Source organism: Zophobas morio, unplaced genomic scaffold (genome assembly GCF_036711695.1).
Source record: "Zophobas morio isolate AGI-343-1 ecotype UQ-CSIRO unplaced genomic scaffold, CSIRO_AGI_Zmor_V1 ptg000026l, whole genome shotgun sequence".
NCBI lineage: Eukaryota > Metazoa > Arthropoda > Insecta > Coleoptera > Tenebrionidae > Zophobas > Zophobas morio.
The window spans coordinates 11,463,228-11,482,991 of record NW_026972131.1 but is presented as its reverse complement, the minus strand read 5'-3'; the positions used below and the strand labels follow the sequence as shown (position 1 = coordinate 11,482,991).

General features: G+C 34.2%; 1 protein-coding gene and 1 long non-coding RNA gene across 2 annotated transcripts in view; both read left to right on the top strand.

The window, feature by feature from the left end:
* The window catches only part of LOC135136114 (receptor-type guanylate cyclase Gyc76C-like), a 115,955-nt gene that overhangs the window by 49,685 nt on the left and 46,506 nt on the right, over positions 1–19,764 (top strand). The gene's annotated exons all lie outside the window — the stretch shown is intronic.
* LOC135136729 (uncharacterized) lies at positions 3,831–12,907 on the top strand. Its single transcript, XR_010281749.1, has 2 exons — positions 3,831–4,130; positions 12,699–12,907. It is a non-coding gene; the product is annotated as an uncharacterized LOC135136729 (long non-coding RNA).

Genomic DNA, 19,764 nt, shown 5'->3' with positions numbered 1-19,764 from the left:
TCGGGGGTTCCATGTGTATGATATTTAAGAAGGTGAAAGAATGTTGGGGATTCCACGTGTAGAATTTGAAGAAGGTAAAAGAATCTCAGGGATTCCTTGTGTATGATTTTTAAGAAGGTGAAAGAATCTCGGGGGTTCCACGTTTAGAATTTTTAAAAAGTCAAAAGAATCTCGAGGTTTCCACGTGTCGGACTTTTAAAAATGTGAAAGAACCTCGGGGGTTCCATGTGTATGATTTTTAAAATGGTAAAAAAATCTCAGGGGTTCCACGTGCACGATTTTTAACAAGTTAAAAGAATCTCGGGGGTTCCACGTGTAGAATTTGAAGAAGTTAAAAGAATCTCGGGGTTCCATGTGCATGATTTTGAAGAAGTTAAAAGAATCTCGGTGGTTCCATGTGTATGGTTTTTAAAAGGATGAAAGAATCTCGGGAGTTCCACGTGCACAATTTGAAGAAGTTTAAGAGAATCTCGGGGGTTCCATGAGTATGATATTTAAGAAGGTGAAAGAATGTTGGGGATTCCACGTGTAGAATTTGAAGAAGGTAAAAGAATCTCAGGGATTCCTTGTGTATGATTTTTAAGAAGGTGAAAGAATCTCGGGGGTTCCACGTTTAGAATTTTTAAAAAGTCAAAAGAATCTCGAGGTTTCCACTTGTCGGACTTTTAAAAATGTGAAAGAACCTCGGGGGTTCCATGTGTATGATTTTTAAAATGGTAAAAAAATCTCAGGGGTTCCACGTGCACGATTTTTAACAAGTTAAAAGAATCTCGGGGGTTCCACGAGTAGAATTTGAAGAAGTTAAAAGAATCTCGGGGTTCCATGTGTATGATTTTTATAAAGGTGAAAGAATCTCGGCGGCCCCATGTGTATGATTTTGAAGAAGTTAAAAGAATCTCGGGGTTCCATGTGTATGATTTTTATAAAGGTGAAAGAATCTCGGCGGCCCCATGTGTATGATTTTGAAGAAGTTAAAAGAATCTCGAGGGTTCCATGTGTATGATTTTTAAAAGGATGAAAGAATCTCGGAGGTTCCACGTGCAGAATTTGAACAAGTTTAAGAGAATCTCGGGGGTTCCATGTGTATGATATTTAAGAAGGTGAAAGAATGTCGGGGATTCCACGTGTAGAATTTGAAGAAGGTAAAAGAATCTCAGAGATTCTTTGTGTATGATTTTTAAGAAAGTGAAAAAATCTCGGGGTTTCCACGTTTAGAATTTTTAAAAAGTCAAGAGAATCTCGAGGTTTCCACGTGTCGGACTTTTAAAAATGTGAAAGAATCTCTGGGGTTCCATGTGTGTGATTTTTAAAATGGTAAAAAAATCTCAAGGGTTCCACGTGCACGATTTTTAAGAAGTTAAAAGAATCTCGGTGGTTCCACGTGTAGAATTTGAAAAAGCTAAAAGAATCTCGGGGTTCCATGTGTATGATTTTTATAAAGGTGAAAGAATCTCGGCGGCCCCATGTGTATGATTTTGAAGAAGTTAACAGAATCTCGGGGGTTCCATGTGTATGATTTTTATAAAGGTGAAAGAATCTCGGGGGCCCCATGTGTATGATTTTGAAGAAGTTAAAAGAATCTCGGGGGTTCCACGTGCAGAATTTGAAGAAGTTTAAAAGAATCTCGGGGGTTCCATATGTATGATATTTAAGAAGGTGAAAGAATGTCGGGGATTCCACGTGTAGAATTTGAAGAAGGTGAAAAAATCTGGGGGGTTCCACGTTTAGAATTTTTAAAAAGTCAAAAGAATCTCGAAGTTTCCACGTGTCGGACTTTTATAAATGTGAAAGAATCTCGGGGGTTCCATGTGTATGATTTTTAAAATGGTAAAAAAATCTCAGGGGTTCCACGTGCACGATTTTTTTAAGAAGTTAAAATAATCTCGGGGTTCCATGTGTATGATTTTTATAAAGGTGAAAGAATCTCAGGGACCCCATGTGTATGATTTTGAAGAAGTTAAAAGAATCTCGGGGGTTCCATATGTATGATATTTAAGAAGGTGAAAGAATGTCGGGGATTCCACGTGTAGAATTTGAAGAAGGTGAAAAAATCTGGGGGGTTCCACGTTTAGAATTTTTAAAAAGTCAAAAGAATCTCGAGCTTTCCACGTGTCGGACTTTTATAAATGTGAAAGAATCTCGGGGGTTCCATGTGTATGATTTTTAAAATGGTAAAAAAATCTCAGGGGTTCCTCGTGCACGATTTTTTTAAGAAGTTAAGAGAATCTCGGGGGTTCCACCTGTAGAATTTGAAGAAGTTAAAAGACTCTCGGGGGTTCCACGTGTAGAATTTGAAGAAGTTAAAAAATCTCGGTGGTTCCATATGTATGATTTTTAAAAAGGTGAAGGAATCTCAGGCGTCCCATGTATATGATTTTTAAGAAGGTGAAAGAATCTCGGGGATTCCATGTGTAGAATTTGAAGAAGTTAAAAGAATCTCGGGGGTTCCATGTGTATGATTTTTAAAAGGATGATAGAATCTCGGAGGTTTCACGTGCAGGATTTTTAATAAGTTAAAAGGGTCTCGGAGATTCCACGTGAAGAATTTTTAAGAATGTGAAAGAATCTCGAGGGTCCCATGTGTATGATTTTTAAGAAGGTAACAGCATCTCGGGGGTTCCATGAGTATGATTTTTAAAAAGGTGAAAGAATGTCGGGGGTTCCACGTATAGGATTTGAATAAAGTAAAAGAATCTCGGGGTTCCGTATGGTTTTTTCTAAAGAATGTTGGATGTGTATGTTTTTTAAGAATGTGAAATAATCGCCAGTTTAAGAATTTGTAAGATTTTTGAGGCCGTTTGCCATTTTGTGCAGAATTTTCGCCTCCTATTTCAAAAACAACGCTAACACTATCAAAACAAACTAACCTATTATTTATACTAAATATGGTCCGAATTCTCCCATCCATCAAATGCGTGCCACGCATTGTTTTTATTTACCGAAGCATTCACCCGTCACCAAAATCGTGTATCAATCCGCGGTTGTTCACTCGCACTCGTACTTAAAAATTGAATTTGAATAAAATCCCGGCGAAGCCTTCAAGTTTACTAACCTAACTTGAACCCGCAGCCATTTATCTCATTGAACAATTTCTCCCATCAACACAGAAACCGCATATCATATCCCATTGTTATCTCGTATTAGAAGTTAAAGAATCGCTCGGATCCCATTAACGCTGCTAGCTGGCTGCATTTTCACCCAAGCAAAACTTCCAGACAATGTCAAATAAAAAATGGCACCGATCCAAAGGTCGACCGGCCGTTCTCAGTGGCAAAAATTATGATACATGAGAGGAAAGCGAGCGGCCGCGACGTGACGTCGTAAATAATAAACCGAAATCCTAGATCTGGAGTAGTCGGATCTCCATAATTCGGAAAAGAACTACTGTTATACTAAAGCAAACAAGCGCCGCGTCCATCACGTAAACTCCGCCATAAACCAACCAACGACGGACTATTCGCCGGATTCCTAGAAATTAGACCAGGTGTGTTATTTACTAACCTATTTATCCGAGTTAAGAGCTAATTTTAAAGCTACTTCGTTGCATCATTCGCGGTTAAACATCGCGGAACCTGTTTACTACTTTATAACACCCAGATAAATCGTTGTTTACAAAAAGAATGAAAATAATTTTCGAATAATAGGAGCAGACCTTGTTTATTGTTGGAGAGATGCTTCGTAATTCCACGACACTATTTACAATTTACGGAGGGAAGCTGGCTGAGGTTAATTAACCAGCAATTAAGTAATTCTGAACAGTTAAGCCGGGGATAAGCATTCAGTACACGTACTTGTGCAACTTTCGAGCAATTATAACTGGCATTTTTGTCTGCTGGTCAATCGGTTTGTTTGATCGACGCCAAGCGTGCGGTTAGCACGAAGGCTTAATTCGATTATACTAAGAACGTTATTTTTGAAGACACGTGACCAAAAATGCATCCGTTTAACTCGAGCACAACGTCCTCATGTAAGTGAAAGCAAATCAATATCGCATCTTCTGTTTGTGATAGTTCGGAGTTTGAACACGAATATGAAATTTACTTCGTAAAGCTCTGCTGGAACAAAGTAACCACAAGTTTGTGCTTCATCTAAAAAGAAAACACCTGCTTAAACGTTAATCAGACTTTAACGTAAGTTTTATTAATATGCTTAATAACGGTAATTTATGCCCTTAATGCACAACACTTCTCTTGTTTAGGAACATCACGTAAATAACACCACGTATTAATTAAAATTTAGAGCTTCATAACGGCGCTTGGCGCAAGCTGACCGTCTTCATCAAAATTTATTTTACCTGTTTTAGAATAAGGAGAATAAACTGGTTTTATGCGTGAATTGTTAATCCGACGCGAAGTAGCAAAGAGCTTTGTGCAAGTTAATGGGGACTGGCTTCCCAAAGTTTTAATTCATCGGTTGACAAGCCGAAATTCTCAATCAAACCTAAATCCTGCTACACAACTTTGCCGAAAAATCGAAGCGATCTGTCGTTATTCCTGCTTTGTTTCGGTATCGTGACGGACTAAATACTTTTCAACAATTACTAAATTATAGGGTATTATGTTTCATTAAAACATTGTGTGAAATGGCTTTGCGTCTAGACTGGTTTTTGCTTTTTCACTTTATCGTGTATTGTAAATATAATTGTTTTTTGGAGTGGAAGGTAAACACTGATTCCAATAAGAGGTTGTTCAAAAACACTATCAACTTGAAGTTACAGGTGTCAATTTGTTTAAGTATAATATTTGTTTGTAATTTTCAATAATTGATTTGTAATTAAAATAATCATATTTGTTGATTTCAACAGGAAGAAATCCCAATTACAGAAACCAAATAAACTAAAAATAAACTCCTACATACAATAAATAATGTGGTGTGTGAATTCTAGTAAATATTTTAAGATTATCGCAATCATGATAAATCGTTACGCAAAATTTATTCGTTTTGCCGATTAAATCCTATCCAAAATATGATGAGTCTTTACTTATAACTTATCATTGCATCAAACGTTTTTAAATTTCTTATACAGGGTGACTCATAAAAATTAATGAATGAGTCAATTTATTTTATTGATTAAATCGGGAACGACTTACCCGTTTTCTCAAAAATTGACCTTTCATGACCCCTAGAATACGAAAAAATGGGTCTTAGGAATTTCAAAAAATTTAAAAAATCTGGAGAAGCCGGCCATTTAAGCAGGAATTCCAAATAGTTAAAAATTGGAGAGATGATAAAGATCCTAAAGATCTAAAAATATTTAAAATTCCAGAGATACTGGAGTCTCTAAAATAATGAAAATCTGAAATCTCTAAAGATTATAGAAATTCTAGTGATTCTAGATTCAAAAGATTCTAAAGATTCCAAAGTCTCCAGTGATTTGAAAGATTCAAAAAGTATAAAAGCGTTCACGGATTACATACACTAGAAATTACGAATTGTAAAGACACTTAAGATTCTAAATAAATTGACGATCTAAATATAAAAAAGGTCCAACAAAATCTTGAAAATTTTTAAAAATCTGGGGGTACTAATGATCTTAGAAACTGCAGAAATTTTAGTTTTGATAAAACTCCTAATAATTCCCAAAGTGTTTAAAATTTCCATAGATTGGAAAGACTAAAGATTCTAAAGGTTCTAGAGAAATTCCAAAAAGCCAAGATTTTAAAAAATCCAAAGACTTAAAAAAAACAGAAATGCTTACTTTAATTTTTATAAATCCTGAAAGCACTGAAGGCCTTCAACACCGTAATTAAGTATTATTTTATAAATCTTCTATAGTTTAAAGATTCCAGAGATTCAAAAACTTCCAAAGATTTAGACCCTTCAGATCTATAAGTTTTAGACTATCTGAAAAAATTTAGGAAGTGTGGGAACATTGTGGCAGACCTGGAGATCTTTAAAATATTGGAAAAGGTGGAATTCCAAAATTCTGGTACAACTAGAGCCTGTTCTAAATATAAAAAAGATCCAACAAAACCCTAAAAATTATAAAGGACTTGGGGGTACTAATGATCCTAGAAATTGGAGAAATTTTAGGCTTTATTAAACTCCTCGTAATTCCCAAAATTTTCATCGATTTGTGAGGCTCCAAAGATTCTAAGGACTCTAAGGGGTCAAAAGCTAAAATTTCATTTCGAATACTTGAAAGGTTCTAAAGGTTCCAGAGAAATTCCAAAAAACCAAAGATTCTAAAACTTGTAATAAATTAATATCTTATAAATCTTGGAGACAGTAAAGATTCGAAAAATTCCAAAGATTTAATCTTGAAAATGTTGGAAAAGGTTGAATTTCAAAATTCTGGTATAACTTGAGCCTGATAATTTTAGAAATTTTGGAAAATGTGCAAATTCTGATCATTTACTCCTTCGGAAAAACTGAAAAATTGAGCTAATCGAAAAAATTTGAACATCCTAGAAATTATAAAAATTCTAAACTTTATAAAATTTGTATCCAAAATTTCCAAAGATGTTAGGACTCTAAGGACTCGGAAAACTCTAAAGACTCTGTCTAAATACTCTAAGGACTCAAACGTTAAAAAGATTTTTAAAATTCTGTTCTAAATATTTCGAAGATTCTATAATTTGTAAAAAACGCATGAACTCTTAACATGACAAAAATTTTAAAAATTCCAGAGACTCTAAACAAAACAAAAATCCTAAAAATGTAAAATCGTAAAAATCTGACAATTTTTATAAATCCTACAAGTATTAGGGATCTTGAACAACCCTAATTATTATCTTATACATCTCAGAGATTCTAAAGATTCTAGAGAAATTCCAAAAAAACCAAAGATTCTAAAGATCCAACAAAGTCTTAAAAATTATAAGGGACTTGGGTACTAATGATCCTAGAAATTACAGAAATTTTAGGCTTTATAGAACTCCTAGTAATTCCCAAGGTGTTCAAAATTTCCATAGGTTGGTAAGGGTCTAAAGATTCAAAGGACTCTAAAGGGTCAAAGGCTAAAATTACGTTTCAAATACTTGAAGGACTCTGAAGGTTCTAGAGAAATTCCAAAAAACCAAAGATTCTAAAGATCGAACAAAATCTTAAAAATTATGAAGGACTTGGGTACTAATGATCCTAGAAATTACAGAAATTTTAGGCTTTATAGAACTCCTAGTAATTCCCAAGGTGTTCAAAATTTCCATAGGTTGGTAACGCTCTAAAGATTCTATGGACTCTAAAGCGTCAAAGACTAAAATTACGTTACGAATAGTTGAAAGATTCTGAAGGTTCTAGAGAAATTCCAAAAAACCAAAGATTCTAAAGATCCAACAAAGTCTTAAAAATTATAAAGAACTTTTGTGCTAATGATCCTAGAAATTACAGAAATTTTAGGCTTTATAGAACTCCTAGTAATTCCCAAGGTGTTCAAAATTTCCATAGGTTGGTAACGCTTTAAAGATTCAATGGACTCGAAAGGGTCAAAGGCTAAAATTACGTTACGAATAGTTGAAAGATTCTGAAGGTTCTAGAGAAATTCCAAAAAACCAATGATTCTAAAGATCCAACAAAATCTTATAAATTATAAAGAACTTGGGTACTAATAATACTAGAAATTGCAGAAATCTTAGGCTTTATAGAACTCCTAGTAATGCCCAAGGTGTTCAAAATTTCCATAGGTTGGTAAGGCTCTAAAGATTCTAAGGACTCTAAAGGGTCAAAGGCTAAAATTACGTTTCGAATACTTGAAAGATTCTGAAGGTACTAGAGAAATTCCAAAAAACCAAAGATTCTAAAGATTCAACAAAATCTTATAAATTATAAAGAACTTGGGTACTAATGATCCTAGAAATTACAGAAATTTTAGGCTTTATAGAACTCCTAGTAATTCCCAAGGTGTTCACAATTTCCATAGGTTGGTAAGGCTCTAAAGATTCTAAGGACTCTAAAGGGTCAAAGGCTAAAATTACGTTACGAATAGTTGAAAGATTCTGAAGGTTCTAGAGAAATTCCAAAAAACCAAAGATTCTAAAGATCGAACAAAAGCTTAAAAATTATAAAGGACTTGGGTACTAATGATCTTAGAAATTACAGAAATTTTAGGCTTTATAGAACTCCTAGTAATTCCCAAGGTGTTCAAAATTTCCATAGGTTGGTAAGGCTCTAAAGATTCTAAGGACTCTAAAAGGTCAAAGGCTAAAATTACGTTACGAATAGTTGAAAGACTCTGAAGGTTCTAGAGAAATTCCAAAAATCAAAGATTCTTAAGATCCAACAAAATCTTATAAATTATAAAGAACTTGGGTACTAATGATCCTAGAAATTACAGAAATTTTAGGCTTTATAGAACTCCTAGTAATTCCCAAGGTGTTCAAAATTTCCATAGGTTGGTAACGTTCTAAAGATTCTATGGACTCTAAAGGGTCAAAGGCTAAAATTACGTTACGAATAGTTGAAAGATTCTGAAGGTTCTAGAGAAATTCCAAAAAAACCAAAGATTCTAAAGATCGAACAAAATCTTAAAAATTATGAAGGACTTGGGTACTAATGATCCTAGAAATTACAGAAATTTTAGGCTTTATAGAACTCCTAGTAATTCCCAAGGTGTTCAAAATTTCCATAGGTTGGTAACGCTCTAAAGATTCTAAGGACTCTAAGGGATCAAAGCCTAAAATTACGTTTCGAATACTTGAAAGATTCTGAAGGTTCTACAGAAATTCCAAAAAACCAAAGATTCTAAAGATCGAACAAAAGCTTAAAAATTATAAAGGACTTGGGTACTAATGATCCTAGATATTACAGAAATTTTAGGCTTTATAGAACTCCTAGTAATTCCCAAGGTGTTCAAAATTTCCATAGGTTGGTAAGGCTCTAAAGATTCTAAGGACTCTAAGGGGTCAAAAGCTAAAATTACGTTTGGAATAGTTGAAAGATTCTGAAGGTTCTAGAGAAATTCCAAAAAACCAAAGATTCTAAAGATCGAACAAAATCTTAAAAATTATAAAGGACTTGAGTACTAATGATCCTAGAAATTGCAGAAATTTTAGGCTTTATAGAACTCCTAGTAATTCCCAAGGTGTTCAAAATTTCCATAGGTTGGTAGGACTCTAAAGATTCTAAGGACTCTAAAGGGTCAAAGGCTAAAATAACGTTTCGAATAGTTGAAAGATTCTGAAGGTTCTAGAGAAATTCCAAAAAATCAAAGATTCTAAAGATCCAACAAAATCTTAAAAATTATAAAGGACTTGGGTACTAATGATCCTAGAAATTACAGAAATTTTAGGCTTTATAGAACTCCTAGTAATTCCCAAGGTGTTCAAAATTTCCATAGGTTGGTAGGACACTAAAGATTCTAAGGACTCTAAAGGGTCAAAGGCTAAAATTACGTTTCGAATAATTGAAAGATTCTGAAGGTTCTAGAGAAATTCCAAAAAACCAAAGATTCTAAAGATCGAACAAAAGCTTAAAAATTATAAAGGACTTGGGTACTAATGATCCTAGAAATTGCAGAAATTTTAGGCTTTATAGAACTCCTAGTAATTACCAAGGTGTTCAAAATTTCCATAGGTTGGTAAGGCTCTAAAGATTCTAAGGACTCTAAAGGGTCAAAGGCTAAAATTACGTTACGAATAGTTGAAAGATTCTGAAGGTTCTAGAGAAATTCCAAAAAACCAAAGATTCTAAAGATCGAACAAAATCTTAAAAATGATAAAGGACTTGGGTACTAATGATCCTAGAAATTACAGAAATTTTACGCTTTATAATAGACCTCCTAGTAATTCCCAAGGTGTTCAAAATTTCCATAGGTTGGTAAGGCTTTAAAGATTCTAAGGACTCTAAAGGGTCAAAGGCTAAAATTACGTTACGAATAGTTGAAAGATTCTGAAGGTTTTAGAGAAATTCCAAAAAACCAAAGATTCTAAAGATCGAACAAAATCTTAAAAATAATAAAGAACCTGGGTACTAATGATCCTAGAAATTACAGAAATTTTAGGCTTTATAGAACTCCTAGTAATTACCAAGGTGTTCAAAATTTCCATAGGTTGGTAAGGCTCTAAAGATTCTAAGGACTCTAAAGGGTCAAAGGCTAAAATTACGTTACGAATAGTTGAAAGATTCTGAAGGTTCTAGAGAAATTCCAAAAAACCAAAGATTCTAAAGATCGAACAAAATCTTAAAAATTATAAAGGACTTGGGTACTAATGATCCTAGAAATTACAGAAATTTTAGGCTTTATAGAACTCCTAGTAATTCCCAAGGTGTTCAAAATTTCCATAGGTTGGTAAGGCTCTAAAGATTCTAAAGACTCTAAGGGGTCAAAGGCTAAAATTACGTTTCGAATACTTGAAGGACTCTGAAGGTTCTAGAGAAATTCCAAAAAACCAAAGATTCTAAAGATCGAATAAAAGCTTAAAAATTATAAAGGACTTGGGTACTAATGATCCTAGAAATTGCAGAAATTTTAGGCTTTATAGAACTCCTAGTAATTCCCAAGGTGTTCAAAATATCCATAGGTTGGTAAGGCTCTAAAGATTCTAAGGACTTTAAAGGGTCAAAGGCTAAAATTACGTTACGAATAGTTGAAAGATTCTGAAGGTTCTAGAGAAATTCCAAAAATCAAAGATTCTAAAACTTGTAAAAATCGCGTGACCTCTTAAAATGGCAAAGCCAAAAGCACTGAAGGGCTTGAAGACCCTAATTAAGTATTATCTTATAAATCTTGGAAACTGTAAAAATTCCAAAGATTTCAAAAATTCCAAACATTTAGACTTTTGAGATATATAAATTTTAGAAAATCTTTAAAAAAAATTAGAAATTGTAGGAAAAATGTAGTAGACTTAGAAATCTTTAAAATATTGGAAAAGGTTGAATTTCAAAATTGTGGTATAACTTGAGCCTGATAATTTTAGACATTTTGGAAAATGTGGAAATTCTAGTCATTTAGTGTCCCCGAAAAAATTGAAAAATTGGGCTAATCTGGAAAATCTGAACATCCTAGAAATTATAAAAATCCTAAAATTTCCAGTAATTCTGAAGTATCCAAAATTTCCAAAGATTGTTAAAACTCTAAGGACTCTGAAAACTCTACAGATTCTAAATACTCCAAGGACTCAAACGTTAAAAGGGTTTTTAAAATTCTGTTCCAAATATTTCAAAGATTCTATAATTTGTAAAAAACGCATGAACTCTTAACATGACAAAAATTTTAAAGATTCCAGAGACTCCGAAAATTTCAAAGATTGAAAGACTCTTGGGGTCTATTAATTTTAGAAAATGTGGAAATATCTAGAAACTGTGAAAAGTCTGAAAAACATTTAGAAAATCTAGAACTACCGGAAATTTCAAAAATTTACTCAATTCTTAAAATTCGAAACATTTTTGACTGTAAAGATGCGAAAAAAAAAGAATTCTTAAAGTTAAAGATGATAATAAATAATTTTTCCAAGTTGTATTTGTTCGACTGTCCTTTAGGGGCTAGGGAATGGCAATGACTCTGAGAAAAGAGAGGGTGGGTGGGCGGGGGTAGTAGTTGTCATGATAAAACTAACTTTGGCAAATGAAATATCCTCTAAGAAACGAGAGGGCGGGTGGGCGGGGCTAGTGCCTGCCTAAATAAGACTGATTTTGGCAAATGAGATCCCCTCTAACAGAAGAGAGGGTGGGTGGGCGGGGCAAATAAACTGTACAGAATTGTATCATAAAATTGGGAACATGTTTGTCCACATTTATCAATATTATTTATGAATCCCTAATCAACAAAAGTTGTTAATTATGCAATCAGTGCTGTTGTTAATCCATTAAATATGCGAAATTCGCCCCCGTTTTTAATTTAAGTAATAGTGCCTCGAATTCATGTTCAAATAGAATGCTAATCAATCCGGGCACTATAGTTCACTATAATCATGCATGTTTGAATTTATTGCGGTATTTACTCGAACATCGACATTATTGATGAAGCTTTGAACTAGTAGTTGGATTGCAGCTATAGTTTAATAGAAAATTTCATCTGCTAACATTTTCTCCATTAAATTAATGGATTGATAAAAGCAAAAAGTTGACCCGAAAGGGGAATTATTTTATTGGGTGATAAACACCAAAGCAAACACAGAAATAGTGTGGTCGTTGAGTTTCGAAACAGCACTTACTCTGTTAATTTTTGTAAGTGGAGTGTAGAATGCGGTACTCAGCTGCAACCGAGTTATCAGTGCAGCGCCTATAAAAATTGAAAATCAATTAAATCAAAGTCATTCTAACAATCATTAAGTTTTTCAGTGCCGTTTTATTAGCTACTTTATGGCCGTTACTCAATCATTTTAGCATAACTCGTATAAAAAAAAATGCCATTTATATCCTGATTCATTCTTCTAATTCCATTCGCCTTATTGTATTATAATTATAAATAGACCGCAATGCAGTAAAAAATATGTTTATTGACCTTCGTATAAGATATACGCTATTTTTATCGTTCACCAATGTTTAAACATTCGTAATGTTACCTCGAGATAGCTCTCTTTGTCACGAATTCAACAATCCTCATCTCTCGGCTGTTACGTAACCCGGCGTACAAAGATTGACATCACAGTTTGAATCTTATTTCTTCCACACTTTCCATTTGTTTATAAATAATTTATTAATAGCCTCTCCGACGACATGCATGGTTTGTGTATTCGCAGAAAATGTTTCCTTTTGACTTTTACATAATTCATCAGCTGCGACGTGATTCCAGAGATTTACTCGCGTTTGTTTTGTTGCAGGTGAGTCCGGCCGGACACGATAACGCCGACCAGATGAAAAGAGCGTTTGCTGGAAGGATGCAAGGCAATTTCAAATTGAGTTTATCATGCGAACCATTTAAATTTAGTATGATTGCTATATTGATGTTGTTAAATTAGTTGAGTTATCGTTTAATTAAAGAGAACATTGGCCGCACCACTTAACGAGTCTGTGGATAATGTTTTCATTACATCTGTCTCATTCTTGTTGCCAATTATTACGCTATTTTAGCGGAGTTGAAAACGCAACCAGTGGCTTTTAAGGACGCTAACATCGACGTTTGGAAAAAAATTTATCGGTAGTGGTTGCACAACTAACTTTCATTTTTAGCACCAGTTGAAAGACGCGGCTAAATCGTTTCATTCGCGATTATTCTACGACTAATTATTCATAAATATTTCTGGGTAAAAGTTTTGCTAAATCACCTACCGTGTATGCGAATAATATATGCATTTTCATCGTTTATTTATGTCGGAGGTCGACGCGACTTTCTTTTTGCGAATGTGGCCTGAGTGGAAAGCTTATTTTTTCGTACCTGTAGCAAGGTTTTAAGCTTTCAGCCAATAATTGAAGTCGCTAAAAGTGTAATAAATCCACAGTTCGTACAACTGTCACGAACATTCGGTTGATTAAAAGCTACAAAATTAACTAACGCTTTACGTTTTCATGAATATGAATACTGTTTAGCTCAATATTTTACGAAAATACGATCCGTATAATTTGTGTATTTACCCTTTGCACAAGTAATTGGAGTTTCGTGTAATTTCAAGCGACAAAGACCCGTACTGCGAGAGTAAGGTTAGAGTTCAACGTCATTCTCTTATTCTGATAGTTTATCTCGATTATTACGAATAACATACAGGGTGTCACATTCGAACCACTTTTCGAATCTCCCAATTTCTCCCAGATCCCTTCAAATTTCTCCCGATTCTTTCATTTCCCTGCAGTCTTCTAAGTTCTTCCAGATTTTTTTAGATTCTTCGAGATTCTCTCAGATTCTCACATATTCTTTCCGAATTTCCCAATTTCTCTTAGATTGCCTCAGATTCTTTCAAATTCTCTCAGATTCTTTTCGAATCTCCCAATTTCTCCCAGATTCCTTCAAATTTCTCCAGATTCTTTCATTTTCTTTCCGATTCTCTCCTCACGATTCTTTCAAATTTTTGAGTTCTATTGAGGTCGTTTTAAAACCGTACTTCAGATCCCTGCAGACTTTCCCAAATTCGTCCAGATTTTTCTAGATTCTTTGAGATTATCTCAGATTTCCACAGGAAAACTCAGATTCCTCCAGATTCTTTCAAACGCTTTCAGATTCTTTCATTTTAATTTTGATTCTCTCTTTCAGATTTTTTGGATTTTTTTTATTTTTTAAGTTTCTTTCAAAGACACCGTGAGGAACCCTTAAGATTCTTTCAAATTTTTCATTTCAATACAGATCGTTTCAGACTCTTTCAGATCCTTGCATATTCCTCCAAATTCTTCCAGATGTTTCCAGTTTTTTTTTTAGATTCTTCTAGATTTTTCGAGATTCTTTCAGATTCCCTCAGATTCCTCCAGGGAATGTGAGAGAATCTCGAAGAATCTAGCAAAACCTAAAAGAATCTAGAAAATCTGCAAGAATCTGTAGGAATCTGAAAGGATTTGTAAGGATCTGAAACAATCTGAACAGAACTGAAAATTTTTAAAAAATTTTGAATATTTCTGATGGTGTCTCTGAAAGAATCTGAAAAGTTCGAAGGAATTTGAAAAAATTCGAACAAAGACCGAAAAATTCGAAAGAGTTGAATCAGAAAGAATTCCTTCCTTTTTTTAAAGATTCTTCCTTCCGGATTCCTTTGGATTCCTTCGAATTATTCCGGATGCTTTTGGATGTTGTCAGATTGTTCTACATTCTTTCGAATTTTTTCCAGTTCTATTCAGATCGTTTTAGAACCTTACAAATACTTTCAGATCCCTGCAGACTTCTAAGTTCTTCCAGATTTTTCTGGGATTCTTTCAAATGCTTTCAGGTTCTTTCATTTTCTTTTTCATTCTCTCTTTCAGATTTTTTCGATTTTTTTGTATTTTATCCGATGCTTCCGGATTGTTTCCATTTCTTAAGTTTTTAAGATTCTTTCAAAGACGCCGTCAGGAATCCTCAAGATTCTTTCAAATTTTTCACATCGTTTCAGACCCTTTCAGATCCCTGCAGATTCTTCCAAATTTTTCCAGATTGTTCCAGTTTTTTTTTTAATTCTTCTAGATTTTTCGAGGTTCTTCGAGATTCCCTCTGATTCCTCCAGGGAATCTAGCAAAATCTAAAAGAATCTAGAAAAATTTGGAAGAATCTCCACAATCTGAACAGAAGTGGAAAATTTTAAAGAATCTTGAGGATTTCTGATGGTATCTTTGAAAGAATCTGAAAAGTTCGAAGGAATCTGGAAAAATTAGAATAAATCGGAAAAATTCGAAAGAGAGAATCAGAAAGAATCATCAAGATTGCTTTTGAATGCTGTCAGATTGTTCCACATTCTTTCGAATTTTTTCCAGTTCTATTCAGATCGTTCTAGAACCTTACAAAAGCATTCAGATCCTTGCAGACTCTTCAAAGTTCTTCCAGATTTTTCTAGATTCTTTGAGATTCTCTCAGATTTCCACAAGTAAACTCAGATTCCTCTAGACTCTTTCAAATGCTTTCAGATTCTTTCATTTTCTTTTTGATTCTCTCTTTCATATTTTTTGGATTTTTTTTTATTTTTTAAGTTTCTTTAAAAGTACACCGTGAGGAATCCTCAAGATTCTTTCAAATTTTTCAGTTCTATACAGATCGTTTCAGACCCTTTCAGATCCCTGCTGACTGTTCCAAATTCTTCCAGATTGTTCCAGTTTTTTTTAAATTCTTCTACATTTTTCGAGGTTCTTCGAGATTCCCTCAGATTCCTCCAGGGAATCTAGCAAAATCTAAAAGAATCTAGAAAAATCTAGAAGAATCTGCACAATCTGAACAGAAGTGGAAAATTTTAAAGAATCTTGAGGATTTCTGATGGTATCTTTGAAAGAATCTGAAAAGTTCGAAGGAATCTGAAAAAATTCGAATAAATCGGAAAAATTCGAAAGAGAGAATCAGAAAGAATCATCAAGATTCTTTCAAATGTTTTCAGATTCTTCCCTTTTTTTTAAAGATTCTTCCTTTCGGATTCCTTTGGATTCCTTCGAATTATTCCGGATGCTTTTGAATGCTGTCAGATTGTTCCACATTCTTTCGAATTTTTTCCAGTTCTATTCAGATCGTTTTAGAACCTTACAAATATTTTCAGATCCCTGCAGACTCTTCAAAGTTCTTCCAGATTTTTCTAGATTCTTTGAGATTCTCTCAGATTTCCACAAGTAAACTCAGATTCCTCTAGACTCTTTCAAATGCTTTCAGATTCTTTCATTTTCTTTTTGATTCTCTCTTTCATATTTTTTGGATTTTTTTTTATTTTTTAAGTTTCTTTCAAAGTACACCGTGAGGAATCCTCAAGATTCTTTCAAATTTTTCAGTTCTATACAGATCGTTTCAGACCCTTTCAGATCCCTGCAGATTGTTCCAAATTCTTCCAGATTGTTCCAGTTTTTTTTAAATTCTTCTACATTTTTCGAGGTTCTTCGAGATTCCCTCAGATTCCTCCAGGGATTCTAGCAAAATCTAAAAGAATCTAGAAAAATTTGGAAGAATCTGCACAATCTGAACAGAAGTGAAAAATTTTAAAGAATCTTGAGGATTTCTGATGGTATCTTTGAAAGAATCTGAAAAGTTCGAAGGAATCTGAAAAAATTCGAATAAATCGGAAAAATTCGAAAGAGAGAATCAGAAAGAATCATCAAGATTCTTTCAAGTGCTTTCAGATTCTTTCCTTTTTTTAAAGATTCTTCCTTTCGGATTCCTTTGGATTCCTTCGAATTATTCCGGATGCTTTTGAATGCTGTCAGATTGTTTCACATTCTTTCGAATTTTTTCCAGTGCTATTCAGATCGTTTTAGAACCTTACTTTCAGATCCCTGCGAACTCTTTTAAGTTCTTCCAGATTTTTCTAAATTCTTTGAGATTCTCTCAGATTCCCACAGGTAAACTCAGATTCCCACAAATTCTTCCAGAGTCTTTCAAATGCTTTCAGGTTCTTTCATTTTCTTTTTGATTCTCTGTCAGATTTTTTCGATTTTTTTGTATTTTTTCTGATGCTTCCGGATTGTTTCCATTTCTTTGAAAATGTTTAAGATTCTTTTAAAGACGCCATCAGGAATCCTCAAGATTCTTTCAAATTTTTCAGATCGTTTCAGACCCTTTCAGATCCCTGCAGATTCTTCCAAATTTTTCCAGATTGTTCTAGTTTTTTTTTTAATTCTTCTAGATTTTTCAAGGTTCTTCGGATTCCCTCTGATTCCTCCAGGGAATCTAGCAAAATCTAAAACAATCTAGAAAAATTTGGAAGAATCTCCACAATCTGAACAGAAGTGAAAAATTTTAAAGAATCTTGAGGATTTCTGATGGTATTTTTGATAGAATTTGAAAAGTTCGAAGGAATCTGAAAAAAATCGAAAAAATCGGAAAAATTCGAGAGAGAGAGAATCAGAAAGAATCGTCAAGATTCTTTCAGGTGTTTTCAGATTCTTTCCTTTTTTTTAAAGATTCTTCCTTTCGGAATCCTTTGGATTCCTTCGAATTATTCTGGATACTTTTGGATGCTGTCAGATTGTTCCACCTTGTTTAGAATTTTTTCCAGTTCTATTCAAATCGTTTTAGAACCTTACAAATACTTTCAGATCCCTGCAGACTCTTCTAAGTTCTTCCAGATGTTTCTAGATTCTTTGAGATTCTCTCAGATTCCCACAGGTAAACTCAGATTCCCACAAATTCTTCCAGATTCTTTCAAATGCTTTCAGGTTGTTTCATTTTCTTTTTTATTCTCTCTTTCAGATGTTTTCGATTTTTTTGAATTTTTTCCGATACTTCCGGATTGTTTCCATTTCTTTGAAAAAAAAATAAAAAATCTGGAAGAATCTGCACAATCTGAACAGAAGTGAAACATTTTTAAAAATCTTGAGGATTTCTGATGGTATCTTTGAAAGAAGCTGAAAAGTTCGAAGGAATCTGAAAAAATTCAAAAAAATCGGAAACATTCAAAAGAGAGAATCAGAAAGAATCGTAAATTCTCTCAGATTCTTTCAGATTTTTTCGATATTCTCAGAATTTTTCACCTTTCATATCGTTTGAGATTCTTTTAAATTTTTGCAGATTATTACAGATCAGTGCAGACTCTTTCAGATTCTTCTTGTTTTTTCTAGATTCTTCTGAATTCTTAACAGTTGACCTATTTTTTCGTACCCTAGGAATCTTGAAACGTCGAGAAAATATAAAATTAGCCATTCGTCCGATGCACTGGATTACAATACAATAAAAATCAAAGCGGATTCATAAACCACAAGTACACTCGTATTTGCATCGACAACAAAAATCTAGTTTAATTTCTTGCAAAAATTTGTGTTCATGAAACGTTTCAAAATTATACACACTACATCGTCTGTTTTTAATTCAAAGAGAGCAACTTCAGTAAACTTCCTAGTGGAACTCCTAGACCCTATACACGTCGTACATTCACGTTCATTTTAACTTCAAACTTGCAAAATTTATAATAAACTTTTAATCTAAAGTTCCAACTTTGTTTTGGACGCTCATGTAACGAATCACCCACGGCTTCAACTCAAAGTTTTTCCGAAAAAATGACAAGTTCTTAATTACACATCAAGCGGAAAATTCAAATTTAAACGCACGTCAAAACTGACATCAAGTAGAATACGCATCAAGTAAACTCTGTATGAAAATAGAACCACTCTACCTGTCTTTTCCATACTTAATCAGGGAAAATTAAATTATGAATTGTCGGCGCTTGCTGTTGCGAGATCGTGAAATGGAGCCGTTGCATGTTACAAAATATAAAGGATAACAAGGAGCGTAATGGAAATTAAAATTATGAAAGCGACAAATCAACACGCTAAATATTGTCTTAATTTTTAGAATACGCGTCAGACGCAATCGGATAGGGGGTCAAACGTGGTGATCGAGAGCGATCGATCGGGGAAGAACCGGACATTATTATTCAAGTGGCCATAATAGAATTCGAGAGTAGTATTGATCCGGCTCAGAGATATTTCACCCGAAACTTCTATAACCATACTTATTGTTTAATATTATTAAAACCATAAAAAACTGTATTGTGTGCAAACCCCACAGTTACAAATAACGTTCCCCGTACCCTACTCAACTTTCGCTCCTGAAAGCCTCACACAAAACCCCATAATCCACTTTCATAACCTGAAATAATGGAACACGACAATATAAAATTACCCGATGTTTCCCTGGAGCTACGATCTCCTGTTCAATAGCGCTCTCGACGTCTAACCCGAAACGACCGTATTGTTAAGCAACTCCGTAACTCCAGCTCATTAGCGAAATCCGTAAACACAACACCGCTACCAGGTCCATAATTCCGACCCAACACGGGCGGTTTTTCGCCCATTCATCCCACTTTTCGTCAAGCACGTACAAAACAATCCGTTCTTTTCGTCCACCGAAGCTCCCAATTCCGCATGAATGGCTAGAACGAGATCGCAAGCCTTCCAGCGTTTTATAATTTTAAACTAACAATAGATCTTGGCCTTGACCGTGAATACCAGTGGCGGAATTGGGTTGGTGCGGTTATTAAGAGCACATTAAATTTTGGAGTGATAGTGCGGAGCGAGGGACTAAATTGGACGAAAACGACCACTCGAAAGATTTTTGTATTTTTCTTCGAGTAGTCGTTGTTACCATCCAGTATCAATCGATCAAGGGCCAGCAATCAAGCCTTCCAGAATGCCAATGAATAATATGCAAAACGGAGCTGGCGGTTGCCCTACTTAAAAATGTATGAGGAACGACAACAGATTTTTAATCGTCAATTCGTCAGCCTCGGATTAATGACTTTCGTAATTATTATTGATGAGAGACAGGAACTTGACCATTACGTAAGAACGTATCCCAATTCCAGC